At 31.8% G+C, this 19438-nt stretch overlaps 2 protein-coding genes across 2 annotated transcripts in view; both read left to right on the plus strand.

The window, feature by feature from the left end:
• Positions 1–13391, plus strand: part of LOC139486488 (uncharacterized) — a 122990-nt gene extending 109599 nt beyond the window's left edge. The window contains exon 7 of the mRNA XM_071271387.1: positions 13370–13391. The gene's annotated coding sequence lies outside the window, so the exon portion shown is untranslated. The remainder of the gene's footprint in view (positions 1–13369) is intronic.
• Positions 1–19438, plus strand: part of LOC139486481 (uncharacterized) — a 67548-nt gene that overhangs the window by 25763 nt on the left and 22347 nt on the right. The window lies entirely within an intron of this gene.

The following is a 19438-nucleotide window of genomic DNA, read 5'->3' on the forward strand; positions in this document are numbered from 1 at the left end:
CAGAGTTCACAAATGAATAATACAAATTGATAAAACCCATATGTTGTACATGTCCCAGGTTAAGGGGAAGGGTTGTCACCTTCAAACATTAACCCCATCACACTATGTATGTGCCTACCCCAATTACATGAACCTGTAATTCAGACAGTGGTTGTCTTTTGTTGTTGTGTCACATTTTTTTGGGGGGCATCATTTTGTACATTAAAATGCCTTCAGTTTTCTCATTTGAATTGTTTTTCATTAGTCATTGAAGGGCCTTTTACAGCTAACTATGCGATAACGGCTTTTGACCTGTAGCTGTTAACTTCTGTGTCATTTGGTCTATTACAGAGAGTCGCCTCATTAACAATCAATTATCATACCACATTTTCCTTTTATATTGAAACACAAATATTGACACTTAAAAACCTGTCAGATAGAAAGTCAGAATGAGAATTATGGATAAAAACTTAGCAGACTGTCAGCTCACACTTTTCATATGTTGTCACAATCATGGTTTAAGCACAATATTAACCAGATGCTCCGCAGGGCGCAGCTTTATACAACCGCAGAGTTCAAACACTGAACGGTTTGGGCTAGTATGGACACATCATTCAAGCTGGATACAGCTCTGAATTTGGACTGTGATTAAATAGTTGACACAGCATAGGTTTCTGATACAGAATGAATGTGGTCTAATGAACTTAAAATATTTTTTTTGGCTTAAAATTGAGCAATTCACTTTGGCTGTTGAATATTAATCCTCTCAAAAAAAAAAATATTTGAAGAAATTTAGATTTAATTTCTGAAATATGAAATAAGAAAAATTGACCCCCCAAATTTTTTTTTTTTTTACCTCCCCCTTTCCCCTATTCCAACAATGATCTCAATTCAAATTTCTAATGCAACAATTACTACTCATTTAAATCCATCATAAAATATTAAAATATAAAATGTCATACAGTCATGGTTAAAATTGATATTAATTAATAGTAACTTCTAAAAAAATAAATGGGGAATGTGTCCAAAGGGACACAGATGATGCCCCCGCTGTCATTTATTTTGCTCTGAAAATTCAATCGAAGAGATTTTATGTCTGTTTTCCCTATATTTAGCCTATTTGCACTCATTTTCAGAGGTTAAAAAATCTCTTGGATGGCCGGTGACCCCAAATTTTATTTCAATTTTATAAAATAGAGACATTAAGCTTTACAGTATGAAATAATGAGCAACTTCTGTCATTTATTTTGCTCTGAAAATTCAATCAAAGAGATTTTATGTCTGTTTTCCCTATATTTAGCCTATTTGCACTCATTTTCAGAGGTCAAAAAATCGCTTGGATTGCCGTTGACCCCCAAATTTTACTTCAATTTTATAAAATAGAGACATCAAGCTTTACAGTATGAAAGAATGAGCAACTTCTGTCATTTGTTTTGCTCTGAAAATTCAATCAAAGAGATTTTATGTCTGTTTTCCTTATATTTAGCTTATTTGCACTCATTTTCAGAGGTCAAAAAATCGCTTGGATGGCCGGTGACCCCCAAAGTTTACTTCAATTTTATAAAAGAGAGACATCAAGCTTTACAGTATGAAAGAATGAGCAACTTCTGTCATTTATTTTGCTCTGAAAATTCAATCAAAGAGATTTTATGTCTGTTTTCCCTATATTTAGCCTATTTGCACTCATTTTCAGGGGTCAAAAAATCGCTTGGATGGCCGGTGACCCCCAAATTTTACTTCAATTTTATAAAATGGAGACATTACGCTTTACAGTATGAAATAATGAGCAACTTCTGTCATTTATTTTGCTCTGAAAATTCAATCAAAGAGATTTTATGTCTGTTTTCCCTATATTTAGCCTATTTGCACTCATTTTCAGGGGTCAAAAAATCGCTTGGATGGCCGGTGACCCCCAAATTTTACTTCAATTTTATAAAATAGAGACATCAAGCTTTACAGTATGAAAGAATGAGCAACTTCTGTCATTTGTTTTGCTCTGAAAATTCAATCAAAGAGATTTTATGTCTGTTTTCCCTATATTTAGCCTATTTGCACTCATTTTCAGAGGTCAAAAAATTGCTTGGATGGCCGGTGACCCCTAAATTTTACTTCAATTTTATAAAATAGAGACATCAAGCTTTACAGTATGAAAGAATGAGCAACTTCTGTCATTTGTTTTGCTCTGAAAATTCAATCAAAGAGATTTTATGTCTGTTTTCCCTATATTTAGCCTATTTGCACTCATTTTCAGGGGTCAAAAAATCGCTTGGATGGCCGGTGACCCCCAAATTTTACTTCAATTTTATAAAATAGAGACATCAAGCTTTACAGTATGTAAGAATGAGCAACTTCTGTCATTTGTTTTGCTCTGAAAATTCAATCAAAGAGATTTTATGTCTGTTTTCCCTATATTTAGCCTATTTGCACTCATTTTCAGAGGTCAAAAAATCGCTTGGATAGCCGGTGACCCCAAAATTTTATTTCAATTTTATAAAATAGAGACATCAAACTTTACAGTATGAAAGAATGAGCAACTTCTGTCATTTGTTTTGCTTTGAAAATTCAATCAAAGAATTATTTGTCCATTTTCCCTAAATTTCTTCATAACCTATTTGCACTCCTTTTCAGAGGTCAAAATATCTCTTAGATGGCCGGTGACCCCCAATTTTTTTTGCATTTTTTCATTTACAATACTTCAAAGTTAATTTCACAAAGTATAAGAAAATTCTGTCATTTTTTTTCTATACCCCTGAACTACCTTAATGGCAGAAATACAGATAAGATGATCTGGTTTAGTAAAGCAAATCTAGCAGACAGTAGTTTTAACGACTTGGAATCCTGCAGTACATTTAATTTCTTTTCAATAACCGGGTATAGAATTTACTAATGGTTACTATATATGGACTAAAACTTATTTTGTATACAGTAAATATAGTAAAGAAATAGGAGTAAATTCACAATAAAATATTTTTGATGCATTTAAGAACAATACATGACCATGTTGATGGTATCAAAACATGTTCTTACAACGACTTATGGGTTTCAGAGACGTTTTAAGGAGAACAGATTAAAACGGCCATTATTATAATATTGATCAAGAGAGTTTTAATGATTGCATGACTATAGGCATAAAACAAAACCGAATTAATATAAGCATTATAAATGCAATCAGCCTCGTTGTTAGGTCAATATTTGTTTTTTAATTTTGTTATTAAAGGTGGTATTATTTCCATTTGACAACTGGAATGTTTGGAAACTGCACATAAGAACGTTACTGTTGGTTATATAACTAATTACAATTATTCTCCCTTGCTGTGCATTTATTTCTAAATATTAAAACTTTATCACTAACTGTATATCATGCATTCTATAATAATCTTTAATATATTGCTAAAGATACAATTAAGGAATATTATACAATTACTGTCTTTTGATGAGGTAAATTTAATGTGTAGTTTTATTGACTTTTAAAAAACTGATATTCACTGAGGCCAACGGCCGAAGTGAATATCAGTTTTTTCAAAAGTCAATTAAAAGGACCGTTAAAAGGACCGTTACTCTATAAGAGCTATCATCAGCTGCTGGCACTCTATTCATGTCCAATGCCTTATTTCCTCGTCTCTCGGTGAGCTTCCAGTGTAACGTGAACGCTGCCATTTTGTTTATTTACGTCTATGACGTCATTTTCATGGGAGATAACTCAAGTACAAATCAACAAACTCAAAAGTTTATTCGCCGGTGAATAATAGGGTTATTCACCGCTGGTGGAAATTTTTAGGGTTATTCATCCTTCCTAGCAATTGAATGAAAAAACAACTGAATTATTCCATGTCACGTGAAATAACGTTTCACCCAATAGAATTGTTTAAAATATATGAAAAGTATAATAATATATGTTATTCAGGTCTTAGACAGGGTATATACTGTGACATTCCCGGCTTAGAGTTTATATCCCCCGAGCCGAAGGCGAAGGGGATATAAGCCCAAGCTGGGAATGTCACAGTATATACCCTGTCTGAGAGCTGAATTACACATATATTACGGATTATCCAAGATGACGTTGTTTTCCAGAGCAGGTATTTGTTGAACATTCCCAATGCAGCATGTATATTCATTACATGTTTATTATCTCTTTAATATTTTGAGAAATCCATTTAAATGCACCTTTTTTATCTTGACAATTTGTTTTCCCCGTTAAAAATAGTTTCAATAAAGTTTTTAGATATCATATTTTGGGTTTGTAAGTGTGTGTGGCTTTGTTTTAAAAAAACATATATTGAAAACCCAACCTGATATGTTCGGCAAACGTGACGGATTTTCTAATTCGCTGTGAACATAATTTTGTTGTGTATGGAATAATTTATAACACACTTTTAACATTAAATTTAAGTATTAAATATTAAGAGTGCAACTTGCGTTATTTTGTATTAAAAATGTATTATTGACTGCAGCACGTCATTATTTTCCCTCTGTGAGCCTCTGACATTCCTTAGTATTCTGTATAGCTTTTGACAACGTCACATAGTAACCGTTGTTATGATGACGTTTTTGAGGTTTCAATTGGGGATAAAAACGTCGTAAATACCCCGGCAGTTTCCTGAATATATACTGACATCTCTGTGTTGTTATCCAATCGACACATTTGTAATCCGTAATATAATATTATACTATACATCATACCATATCATATCATATCATATACTATATAATATTTTTCATCATAGCAAATTTAATTATCTCACATGGTATTATTGCATTGCTTATTACTATTGATAACGAAATCAACAATTGATTGGACGAGACTATGCCACATGACATCGAACAGAACTGAATATTACCCTCTAAATATCATACTCCCCTCGGAACTTCCGTATACAACATAACGTGCGGTTAATATTAAAATAACGTTTTGAATAGTCTTAGAGATTGTAAAGTAATTTCGTTTTCAAAATTAATTTAGGTCTAATAGAAAAAAAAAGAAATCATACTGAATAGATTATGTTAAGTTCTGATTATCATTCTAAATGTCGTGTTAAGTTACAAAAACAAAATCAAGCGGATAAATTAAAGAACAATGTTCAGAAAGGAAAAGAGTATAGGTAGTGGAATAAAACAACCTTTTTCCATTGGCTTATTGAGATATGAAGATGTTTTCACCCTCGAAAAGATAGTTCCATCGGGTGATGCTCTCATGAAATATAATTGTTCTTGGGTGACCACATCTTAATTCATATCTCCCTCAGGCACTGGAAATAATTTTATATTATCATATACAGGTAAACAATGTGATCACATTGATATCTGATTATTTCTTTAGAAATTCATAGCGCAAGTTTTATGTAAATAAAAGTTATCCCGGATGTCCAGGAGATGATGGATGGTTTGTTGTTATTGACCAGACCCCTTATTGTCCATGGGAAAAGAAAGGAGCCATTCCACTTTTCCTGTACACCAAAAACTTCACACCTAGAAATTGGACCAATGGTAAGCTTGCATTCAAAGTTCGAACTATTTAAGTTTGTTTGCCATATCATTATTAAACATTAAAACATTTTTAGCTCATATGTCCCCTTTTCAATACTACTGAACGGCTGAACGTCAGATCGAAATTCGAGTATAGAATATTTGGAACATCTCTTCTTTGGAACTGCATAGGCCTGTTTTCAGGCTTATTAATCTCCAATCCCAAACCACTATTCCCTCTTTTCAATTGATATTCCAAATTCCCTGTCATTTATTATTCATGTATATGGTAGTAAAACGGAACAGCCAAAACTGCATCGTTTGGACAGGACTTTGTGTGTGTCATTATAGGTATAGAACCACTTATGCAGGCCCGGTCGAAAAGAATATACAAGAAAGTAATACATATTTTATATAGTTAAATAGTTCTTACGCATAGCTGTATCTTTGTCAATATTTGGTTAGGTGTTGAATCAGATGAAAGCTTGGGGACGTGGGATCCCTGTAGAACCATTGTTGAAAGATTTATTAAAATAATAAAGAAGTATATGACATTTTAATAGAAGGGCAAATTTGACGTGTTGCTCAGATCAGAAGTTCCTGTTTTTGTACTATCAAACTTCCGGGAACCAGTACGCTTTAATATGCAATTAACGGTATGTTGATGTTTTCAGCAAAGGTCAGGATGAGGTACAGTTTTGACATGAAATAACTGTCTCTTTATTTGAACTTAAGACAAAGTAGCCATTAATACTTGAAGTTGCAGAATTTAACATAGAAAGCAATAGGGTTATATGAATAAGTGGTTTTATACCTTAAGTAACTATATTTATAAATGGTTAATTATACACTGGCGACTATGTTAATTTTTCTTAAAACTAATTATATACTTATCCCAGGAATATATTACCTTAGCCGTATTAGGCACAAATTTTTGGAATATGTTGTCCTCAATGCTCTTCAACTTTGTACTGCTTTGGCTTATAACTAATAAGTCTTATGTAGTCAAAACGCGCGTCTGGCGTATTAAATTATAATCCTTTGATAACTAATTAAGTTGATATCAGGTTTATCTCTCAGCCCTGGGTTGTCGAGTTGCAAACTACTTAATTCTTGCAGCGTAGTTGGCAATATGGTCAATGCAATGGTAACATAGCAGGCAAAATAACTAAGGCACTGGTTGAAGCTGAGAATCTCATTATTAAAATTAACTTACTTATTACATGTATTACTGATAATTAAAACGATTTATTTAAGCATTATAATTATATACAAAAACTTCAATATCATTACAAGAATATATCACATAAAAACCCATAAAAGTAATGATGTTATAAAATAAACCGAGATCCCCCTTTCGGTACGTTAATCGTTTGTCAACATCGTAGTGAACATCGTAAAACATCTAGGGCAATCATTGTTTTGTCCATTTATTCAACGGGATACACAAAAAATAAAAGGTACGTGTATTTTAAGGGTTGCATCGACTACGGCGTGTTTGGTTTGCTGTGGTAATTTTATTTGTATCAGGAGTGAATGCCGTGGTAGCGGGCCGCAGTATCCTCGAAGACGGTTGTGCACTCCTTATTATACTTCTGTCCCACGAAAGTCTCGTGTCCGTATGATGATATCAATAAAAGTATATGTTATGTGCATTAAATGTCTTTGTATACGTGACGGCTAACAGTAAACGACGAACGCGAAAATAGAAGTGCGTGTTTATCGAGTAGCCCGAAAAAGTTGTATGTACAAACCTTTAGCTTACCCTCTAAACCGTAACCATATGTCATTTTATATATAGAGTTTTATCGTGAGCGGAAAAAATGTTATACCCAACAGGGTTATGTTGGTGAATCTGATCTGTTTTTATTTTAGTGTCAAAGATTAGTTGTATGAAGACGAAACTGTCATTATCAAACGGTTAGTCTGATATTTTCAATGAGTTGTTTTGCACTTTTGATTATAAAGACACATTTTATGAACATGAGTCATATCAGAATATATTAAACTGGTAAAAACTTGTTTAAATACATATTGCATAAGAAAACCGTGTTATGTCACGTGACCATGGTGACGTGATTAAACCTTCTTTTTTTTTTTTAGATGGCGTTTTTTAGTTCCATTTAATAAACTTTTGTTTGTATGTCAATCTGCAAAAGATTATGTAATGTGTATAGAAGCAAAGTTTTTGACACATACTTCCTTGTTTGATTAATCCGAACATGATACATTATATATTTTTCAATATATAAATAGGTCTTGATTCGCTATTGACATATTATTTCTAAAGTTGTTTTTATTTTATTTTTAGAATATATGCAAGGCAACTTTTTTTTAACAATCATTTTACAGTAGTCATGGTAGTCACGCTGTTAGATTATGGAAAACAGCCAAGACAGTGTATTGCTTGATTTTAATAATTCTTTACAAGAGTAGAGTATAGATGCTAATTTAATGTTAAACAATATGTAGTCAAACTTTGAGTGAAGGTCAAGGCTTGAAATTTTATATTTTTAGAGTAGTTATACCCATGCATTTTAATCTGAACGTTTCGTGACACCCTTTTTATCATAAGAGTTATCTGCTTTTTATTGCGACCTCATTATACAGGTCTGACTATATTGAGTCACAAAACATTATCTGTGCCGAAATTAGCAATTTAGTTTCATTGAAACTGTATCGGAACCAGGAACAAAGATACGAAACAAAACCATTCAAAATTCGTCAGGCCATGATTACCCGACTACGGCATGATAAAAAGTAACGTCACATAACGAAGTTGTCATCAAAAGTCTTAAAAAAGCCAGATCAAAATAAAAACAGAGAACACATATATAAAAAAATAAAGAAACGGAATTTATCTTATGTACTGTACTGCTTAAACAAAAACAAGAAGTTGCTCCACATTTAGTATGCTTAGTGGTACTCATATAAAATTACAAATTTGATTAAAACGTCTCATGTAAGGGTTTTATTAACAATATGATGGACTCATTACCTTGATAAATGAAAATAGTTTCATTTCTCATTATTCTATCAACATACTTTGTTACTGATTAGCTTCAAGTCAATGAACCTGTTCACTTCCGTTGTGTTCTTTCTAGCTTTTAGAAAAGTAAAGTGATGTAAAAATAGTAAGAATGTGTATGATTGTTGTGCAATCTATAATGTTTATATAGTTTATTTTTGTGTTAAATTGTACTTTTTTCATATTTTTTTCACATATTTAAGATTCCAAATTTAAATATGAAAAGAATACATGAAATAAACCTACACGGTTAATTTTTACAGAAGGGTACCATAATTTTGACTTTGATTTCATTCTTTTAAAACTATTTTCAGCCTATAAATAATTGCTTAGTCAAATTAAACGTTTTGTAAAAATGTTTCAATATATGAAATACATGTATTTGTTTTGAAAATTAGTAGCTGTGTTATAAATGACATGAGTCTTGCATGGTTGGTTTATTTATTACCTAATTGAATGTAACTGAATTAAATTTGGACAAATTTGAAAGGTTCTTTGTATTGACATATAGTAATTTTAAACCTTCAACACAAATTAGTAAAATTATATTTATAGTACGATGAAAAGTAAGGTAAATTTAAAAATTTTATGGACTGAAATACCTCATGGCTTATTTTGGTTTTATTTTGGGAGATAGATATAATACCCTTTGTTAATTTATATGTTTTTCTGCATACCTTTGTTCAACTTAGGCGATGCCAGAATAAAATCATATATACTAAAGGGCTATCGTAGATTGCCATTGTGGTTCAGATTTTGAAACTATGGTCAAATATTAAAGTAATCTCAATTTTTTGACATTTTTGGTCAATATCTCGGGAGTCCCTCATGATGCATGAGAAAAAGTGTCTGTGAAATCATGCTCCGGGAATGTTTGACAAATTCAGCTGGTCATATTTATGTCATACATTGGCAGAGATTAGTGATGATAGGCCCCGCATCCAACAGAAATCTTCAATAGGGTTTGCAAGCCCACCAACCACGTCAAGATTGGAGTCCAATTACCACTTTTTTTTTATCTATTTATTTAATCGGATCAATCTTTAAAACAATCTGATGCGTGAGCTGGTTGCTTACGTCAATGCTGTACATGACAAATAGTTTTCTCTTTTTATGTACAAACATCGTCCTGTAAAAGGTCAGAAGATATTGGCCCTTCAAAATAAACTAATTGGTGGAGCTATCCCTCATTGTCCATCCATATTCCAGAGGTGATATGAGTGATGTTTTGGCGATATGAGTAGTCATCCAGACGTAGACTTGTAGTAAAACTCAAAACGTTTATTATCTAAATTATACCTCTGAAGTAGGCAGTCGCACTAAGAAACCTTCCTTAGATATCGCTGACTTCACTCTGAGTTTATTAAGATCAGCATGTTCTGAGTAAGAAATGCCTTGGAGGTCACATAGATCAGGGATAAATTGTGTTCCCACTGTAATAAATGTTTTAATGTCAGAAACAGCTTAATTTGTCAAAATTTCATAATTGAATGGGTGTTGTTTCAACGCCTTAGAAACAGTCTTTTTGCCAATTCCGAAGAATAAAGACGTCGTATTGCATCCCATTTGAGCGTAAGCAGCTGGTAGTGTGCTAGATACTTCTGGTCCAGTAATATAGCATATGTCATATACAGGTATAAACCGGCTTGTTTCTTTGGTTGAAGAAACGTGTTAGTAATTTTCTAACTCAGGTACGATGCGCAAGAGCTATGTAAATGTATAGTTTCATTAAGAGTTTTCGAACCATATTCCGGATGCAGCTGAAGAGCCGATGCTAGACTTATAAGGTGGTTTTCTGGTTTTTATGCAGGGATATCAATACATTATTTACAGCAATACATTTCCGAACAATATCAAATTGGATTGAAACCAATTTCATATGAATAACTGTCATCATCTATTAACAAGGCAACACAATATATCAAAGTGGTAGGTATAAATTATAAAGCTGTAGGGAAAGGAACTTCTGAAACAAATGGATGATATTCATTTGAAATGTCGAGCTATTTTAAATTCTTTTTGAAAATGTTTAACGCACAATGAAGGGTTTGGTTAGTCTGATGTCTTTCATAACTTGCATAACTGGTTTCCATCTCTGAAAGTTAAAAAAAAAAAAATGCCAGCTCAAGTAGCCTTACAAGCACAAATTGAGCTACTGAAAATCATATTGGACCTTTTAGGGGTCTATGAATAATGAACAATTATGATATCACCGTAGTAATTTTCTAGTGAGTGACGCAGTTTTGCAGTTGTATATCTACTTCTGATTTCTTGTGGAAGGAATGAACAATATGTATCTAGTAAAAGCGACAATTGAAATGCTTTCTTTTTCACAAGCAGATCATTTTATAGACTTTCTGTTAGGTTTTGTAAAGCAACGTCATGCTCCGACTAATTTAACGCATCAAGTTCTTTTTTCTAGTTCAGCATGTAGTTAGCAACGCATGCTGAATGGTACAGTGCGCGCTTGTCCCGGAAGTTATCCATCACATGTATATAGAAAGTAAACTTAACATTGAAAAGTTAGACTTTTCTTTTGCAGCATTTAATATATTATCGGCACGTTCAATAAACTTGACCCTCTTTTGACCAGTTAAACGGTTACGCCATAAAGCGTGTTTAACGGAATTCGATTCATACATGACATGTTTTGCATTTAAGGGAACGACCATTTCACTCTTAAAGGAAGGACGTAGGGTGGTTTTTTTTCTTTTTCTAATGGCACTGAAATGATTTTTAAAAGGTGTTTTGTTTTATGTAAGATGTTTCATTCTTTTAATTTCTTCAGAAAACTAGGGTAGTGATTTTTTTTAAACGTTTCGATACATTTTAAACAAGATTCCGATTTTTAAATAAAATACACCAAAACAAAATAAGTTAATGTTTTTATTTATGTTATTTAAGCATCAACTTATATTCAAAAACACTATTATTAGTTCAAAGTATTTGCAAAGACTAAGTTTTTTAATTAACTATTCATTATGTTAACTTCCGACATAGAATTTCAAGACAATGGATAATTTATCACAGTGAAATTTTTTCCTCCGGATAAGAAAATAACAACAAATTCTCTAACATTTTTATTTAATAGTTTCGATAAATTTTAAACAAGATACTTATTTTTAAATAAATCATACCAAAATAAAATAAGTTAATGTTTCCATTTAAGCATCAGCTTTTATTTAAATACACTATTATCAGTCCAAAGTAACAAATTGATAACCTTTTATTTTATTTGAAATTAAATTTGTTAAATCATACGAATGTCAACCATACATAAGTGCTGACTACAGGGCTGGTGATACCCTCATGAGTTTCACTAAAAAGAACATATCATTTGACATACTGCCGCAAGGAAATTCCTTGGTCTTAGCAATCTGATAGATTAACTAAAACAGTAGTCGACTGTTCTTAAAATCTCGAAAATGAACGTAGAAGAGATAAACAATGGTGCATTTACATGGTAAGCTATTCCTGCTATAGATGCATCACCCATCATATGCAGGTCTGCCTCAGTTTGTTTTAAGCCATAAGACAAAAGATACGAGTCAAACTTATCATTATAATGTTCTTTGAACCTTTGTTTTTTTTTAGAACATATGAAACATGAATGATACTCCTGCGTGACGTGTGTGCTTATTGCGAAACAAAATGCTGTCGAACATTTAGTGTTTTTCATAAAAGGTAATGAAAGAGTTAAATGTGTCATTATCCAGGTGTCTCCAATTGTGGTCGAAGTGGTCAAACCAGATTTTACGCCAAAAAATGTATTCGCAAAAAATCAGGACAAATATTGTGTAACAGTTTAGTGCTGTCATCCAAACATCTTTAAGATTGTCGAGCTTTGTGCTGGTGTGAATTTAGAATAATTCAGTAAAAAAAATTTTATTCATATTCTTAAAAGTCAGTAACTATCAACCATAAAACTTTTATGTTGACCAAAGTTTTCTATTGTTTTTTTAGCATTTCATCTTATAAAACAATTTCAGGCATTTTGTAAAATGCATTTCAATTTTTCTAGGCATTTTGTAAAATGCTTAAAAAAATAAGGCATAATGTAAAATGACTGAATTTTGCCTAGATAATGCAAGATATTAACGAAAGAAAGTACAAATAAAAAAAGCGATAAAAATCAGCTAACTTTCACTGTATGCTTATCTTACTTGTTCTAAAGTAGCTGTTCATATATATATATCCAGTCTTTTTGTTTTTCTTTTCTAAATGTTGTAATATTTCCCAACAGACATATTTCATATTTAAATCTGCTTACTTTCACTTTATGCTTACTTTACGTGTTCCAAAGAACCTGTTCAAATATATATATTATTTTTTTTTTCAAATTTTTTGTAATATTTCCAAACAGACAAAAAGTCATATTTCATTTTTGAAATTAACAAAATCAAACATGAAAATATCATATGGTAGATTGATAAATTTTATGGTATTGTTAAAATAAAAAGTTTAAGAACTGTTATTTTTGGTTACTATTTTTTAATTGAATATATCCTGCATCAATTTATATTCAGTATCTAGTAAATTACGTTAACTTTGCATGTGTCATTTCAAATGTTCGGAACAAAGTTATTACTGAACCCACAGTGAATAACCACAGCGTTAAGAAGTGAATTTTAACGATACTTGTGAATTTATTTGTATGGCCCCATCTTACTTGATGATTATACAAAGTTGTAGATACATTTTCCAACCCCTTCCTTTCCAGCTTTCTGTAATAAAGTGTACGACTTTTAATATCGATACAGCAATCATTAAATATTTAACTCTACTGTTAACCGCTCGTTATAGTCTTGATTTTTGTGTCATCGGGTAAATTAACCCAAGTTGTTATCTGACATCTATAATGTCTATTGTAGTTCATTCCTTAAGATTAAAAAATATCCTCTGTAAAAGAGACAGGAGATAATTTGTAAGAAATAATTTAAATAAAGATTACAAAAAAATCCACAACATAACATAACACATCATTTGATTATGCTATTAGTCTATTCGATTATTTTTAAATTTTAAACCTTCAAATGCGAAGTTTTACACAACAGAAATAGAAATATAAGGCCTCATTGACGGAGTTGATAACCTAAGTGAACCGTATTTGGCAAAACATCAAAACATATATTTTTGATTTTCGAATCAATGCAAGAATGGTTTTTATTTACAGCATCCATGTAATGTAAGGTAGTGACGTCAAAGTGATTCATGAATGTACATTTAGTCTTTCAACAAATCGTAGTCACGCTAATTACACGTTAATAGATATCTACAGTCAAGCCACATATGATGTTCACGTCAATGTTTTTTAAATCATATCTTTTCCACAGTAGTTATACCCATCTATGCACTTGTTTACTTAATTTTAAAGGTCACATCTATTTGAAAATATAATCCATCTGCAGTTTCGGGTTTTACCTCATCATACTGGTTAGACTGTTTTGCTACATGATAGTATTTTACATGCATATTGAATATAAGCAGTGTAACTTTATTGTTTTTCATTCCGAGTGAAGAGACAGAAAACATAAAATAAAAACATAAGTTGAACATGTTGAAGAGAAAGCGACGACATCAAGGTAGACATCTTACAAGAGTAAAATGATGAACAACCGTTTACAAGACAATACATAGACAGAAACTTAAAAGATGATTAATACACCTTACTAAAACCTACGATTTTAGGTACTATGGAAAAAAAAACTAATCTATCTACATTTTGCATTCTTCGTGTCATGGTAATTAAAATTGAGTGATCTTAAATTTCGGTGACCTATGTCATCCAGAAATTGACAATGTAGGAAAACAGGACAGACATATTTGAATGATTATAATTTTCAATACAAATATCTGTGTAAATTCGTAGTTTGCATTCGATATATAAACAACTCAAACTATGAAACATCATATTTAGTTCATGTGGACACTCATCTTGTTCTTTTTTTATAACAAAAAAATCAAAGAAGCGTTTGAATGAAAATAATGTGAAAGCCAGAGGTATATGCAAAGTTTTATAACGAAATTTGCAATCGTTATATGCTAATTTTGATAAAGTTGAAATATGTAAGATGTACTTTAACTATATTTATTTAACCAGTGCATATCTCAACAATATATAATCTTTTATTTTACTTGAAGAAGATCAGAAAGATAAGAAGAAAAAAAGTCAATGAACGATGTCTGAAACATTTAACAGTTTAGTACGTGTGATCCTAACCGATCTTCTATGCGACCCTATGATAATTTATATTATAATCTCTTGGGAATAACCAATGACATATTGAAATGAAACTGATATCAGAAGTATATTAACTCTAACACATTAAGTAAGAAGTAAAATAACTGAAATTAATAATAAAAAAAAAGGTACTTAAAGGGGAGTTCCTATCAACGATAACTACATTATGCGTTTTATGTTTTTTTGGGGGGATCGCCCCAGGATCTGTTGATTGATAAAGTAGTGCATTTACTTTTTTTTGTGGTCTAATAGACGACAGAAATTCCACCATAATGGCGAAGAAGTTAGAAATTATAAGACCTCGTGTAGCCGCTAAAAAGATTTGTTCCATATTCAACATTTTATACTTAAAAGAGGGACGAAAGATACCAGAGGGAAAGTCAAACTCATAAATATAAATTAAAATGACAACGCCATGGCTAAAAATATAAAGACAAACAGGCAAATACTACAGAAGCCACAACATAGAAACGCCATCACGAGTTGGTTGACCGTTATGGAATTACCGTTTCACAGATGATATCGGATATATGTTCCTTATGTCGTAAGAGGGGCGAAAGCTACCAGAGGGAGAGTCAAACTCATAGATATAAAATAAACTTACAACGCCATGGCTCAAAATAAAAAGACAGACAAATAATAGTACAGAAGACATAACATAGAAAAATAAAGACTAAGCATCACGAAGCCCATCAAAAACTGTGGTGATATCAGGTGCTCCAGAAGGGTAAGGAAATCCTGCTTCACATGTTGCACCCGTATTGTAGTTACAACACAAGGAACATATCCAATATCATCTGGGAAACGGTTATTCCATAACGGTCAACCAACTCATGATGGGGTCCGTAAAATTTACTAAGGTCTACATAAGACTTATCAGTAACGCGATTGTTTTGATTAGCTTGAATAGTCTCTTCTTACGATTTGTTAAAAGACTAAATGTACATTCATGAATCACTTTGATGTCAACACCTTACATTACATAAACAATATAAATATAAATGCGTTGATACTAAAAAGAAAAACAGATATGTTTTGAAATTTTGCCAAATACGGTTCACTGAGGTTATCAACTGCGTCAATGAGGCCTTGTATTTCTATTTCTGTTGTGTTAAACTTTGCATTTGAATATTTTAATTTGAAGATCATCAAATAAATAAATATCATAACCAAACGATTTGTTATGTTATATTGTGTTTGGTTTTTTTAATCTTCATAAAAAGAAAATAAGCAATAACTTTATTAAAGATTAGTTATATACAAAAATTAGAAAGAGGTAAAAGTACACGGCTAAAAAAGTTATCAAAGTGAAAGAACGTATTATTTAAATTCAAATTAAATCATTTTACAAAACCTCCCCTTTCTCTTTTACAACGGATATATTTAAATATAAAAAAAAAAACATTTTCTAAACGAATTAACTACAATAGACATTATAGATGTCAGACAACAATTCAGATTACGTTACAAGATGTTTCGTTTTAGATCGGTTAACGCATCAATTTAACGAGAAATTTTATGTTTTTTTTATTGCAATAACAATAACAAATAATCATTTCATTTTATAGTTGCGTTCCTGTTATTTTTGGTTCATGTGTATGATTTCAATAGCAATTGATCATGGTGAATAGGCGTTAGGGACTTGCACACTGATAGTCAAACTCAATTTAACAGGACGTAAATACTACGATTTCATTTCATATATGTCTATGTCATTTCAATCTTATTTTTGTGTATTGTTTTGTTTTTCACTACTTTTATACAAAAGGACTTTCAAATAATAATAACTAGCACATGAACTACTATGTCTGGTAATCAGTTGCATGGTCGAACTCAATTAAGGTTTTATACTGCATACACATGGGAGTCCTGTTAATTTCTAATGTCCAATTTACATTATGCATTTTGTTTTATCTATTGTGGTCGCCCTGGGATCTGTTGATTGATAAAGTGGTGCATATTTTTTGTGGTCTTATAGACGAATGAAATTCGACCATATACTAAATGGCGTAGAAGGGAGAAACTATAAGACCTCGTGTAGCCGCCAACGAGATGTTTTCCATATTCAACATTTTTATACTGAAAAGAGGGACGAAAGATATTAGAGGGAGAGTCAAACTCATAGATATAAAATAAACTGACAACGCTATGGCTAAAAATGAAAAGACAATCAGACAAATAATAGTACAGAAGACACAACATAGAAACGCCATTACGAGTTGACCGTTATGAAATTGCCGTTTCACAGCTGATGTCGGATTTCTGCCTTATGTCGTAACTACAAAACCCCTCCATTTCCATGAATGTGACCTACTGAATTAGACTATTTGCAGGATTTGTGATAACATAAGTCACACGACGGGTGCCACATGTGGAGCAAGATCTGTTTACCCTTCTGAACTACTAAAATCACCACCAGTTTTTGGTGGGCTTCGTGTTGCTTAGTCGTTAGTTTTCTATGTTGTTTCGTCTGTACTATTATTTGTCTGTTTAAGATTTTGTCGTAAAGTTTTGTTTTTCAACCGACCCTCATTGTCAATTTCTAGATGTAAGTAAAGATATGATGCAGACTTACCTGTATCTGTAGTATACGTTATCTCTAGTTCGATGGGATAGATTCGTTCAACATAGTCACCAAATTTTGTATTATTTAGTGAGAAAACATCATCTATATAGCGGAACGTAAACTTAAGGATGTACTTATGGTGTGGTTTTGGAATAAGTTTCAAATGTTCAGACTCCTTGGTATTTTTCCATACGATACGAGGTAAAATATTTTGCCCCACAACACTATTCATCTTTTAACATAAGACAATAGCTCATAAAAGGTCTTTTGACAAAATTTAAGCAGATTATTTATTTCCTTTCTTTTTATTTGAGACCCAAATAATACCAATGCAAGTATAAGGTAAAAGTGCGAGTCAGTCTTTACCGGCCATATTTTATAAATCAAATATCTCGAAAAGGACCTCCTTGACCTATCAATATTTTTGGCTTATTTTGATTCTTAACTAATACTCTTCCAGCTTTAAGTATCAATTTTGAATTCTTGATTTATCTAATTTTTTCTTATATCACCCTTAGTATCTTTAAAGGACATTGCTTACTTCTTATCTTACATCAGAAGTTCTTGTATGAAGTCAGTCTCATAATAATAAAGAAACAAGTCGGCAAGAAGAGGGGCACAATTGGTTCCTATTGGAATTCCGACAGTCTGTTGGAAAACATGTCCTCCAAACGTAACAAATATGTTGTCAATCAAGAAATCAAGCATCTTGATAATGTCAGTTTTAGAGAATTATTTGTTTAAATCAGAGTGATTGTCTACAAAATAGAATTTATCCCTCAGAGACAGAGGGAAAAAACGGACCAGAATACCGGCCGTTAACAGACTTTGACATTTTAATGACCGGCGGGGTGTGGTTTCTCTTTATAGAGGGATATCCTTCAAATAAGTTTCGTTCTGTTTCCAATTTTATATTTTAGTTATTGAATTGTTTATCATATGTTATCGTTATAATAAAATTAAGGAAAACCTAAAAAGAAAACATATTTTGTGTTCATTTACTGCAAAAGTTGCACTTGTTTTAAATTGCAGTGACTGATAGGTACCACTTTTTCTGTTTTCACTCTTTCTGATGACAATCCTACAATAATTCGAGTTTGCTTTGAACAATTTGAATTCATGTTAAACAGTGGTTTTGACTGCGACAGCAATGATAATACAGGTTAAATAAAAGTTTAAATTCCATTTTTGTTCTTGAGATCATCTATTTCCGTATTCGTAGCTATGTTGCCTTTATTTATACGTGTATGTGACCTTTTCAATGTGGGACGTCACTATCATACGTTACATTAAGAACTCTCTAACGTTCGATAAGGAAGCTTTCTCATACGCACCACCTACCCTACATTTCACCTTTTTTGGATTAATTTTCTGCTGTTAATTTGAATATTTTTCAGGTGTATGGTAAATAAACTCATCATAGATACCAGGACTAAATTTAGTATATACGCCAGACGCGCGTTTCGTCTATAAAAGACTCATCAGTGACACTCGAATCCCAAAAAGTTAAAAATACCAAATAAAGTACGAAGTTGAAGAGCATTGAGGACCAAAATTCCTAAAAGTTTTGCCAAATACAGCTAATGTAATCTATGCCTGAGGTAGAAAAGCCTTAGTTTTTCAAAAATTTCAAAAATTTGTAAACAGTAAATTTATAAATATAACCATATCAGTGACAATTCATGCCAGCACAAAAAGTGCTGACTACTGGAGTTGTGATGCCCGCTGGGAAATAAATCTCCACCAGTGGTGATCTAGCAGATGTGGAAAACAGATTCAGCAATAGAAAATGATTTGATAGAAATGAAAGGAATTATATCATGAACTTTCGAGTTCAAAAAATATGTAGTATTGCAGCATGATGTTATGTGCAGTTTATAAGTTTATAAGTTTCGATTTCAGGATATACTGAAGTTTGCTTTGGAGGATCAAACTTTTAGAGGGATAGTTTATTTGAATATTAATACATGCTTATTGAAGCACACGGTGCTCGTTTTTATTTCATTACATAGTCAGTGAACGTTAACAGATAAAAAAAGGAAAACTTTAATACTTAAATTTTTATTTTTTATAAATGTACAAAAAGGGAACTTCTAATACATTTTGATATGTATGATTGATTTTCGTATAATTTTTAATAAAAGAATTGTCGTAGTGTTAT

The sequence above is a fragment of the Mytilus edulis genome, chromosome 8, assembly GCF_963676685.1.
Source record: "Mytilus edulis chromosome 8, xbMytEdul2.2, whole genome shotgun sequence".
Classification (NCBI taxonomy): Eukaryota; Metazoa; Mollusca; class Bivalvia; order Mytilida; family Mytilidae; genus Mytilus; species Mytilus edulis.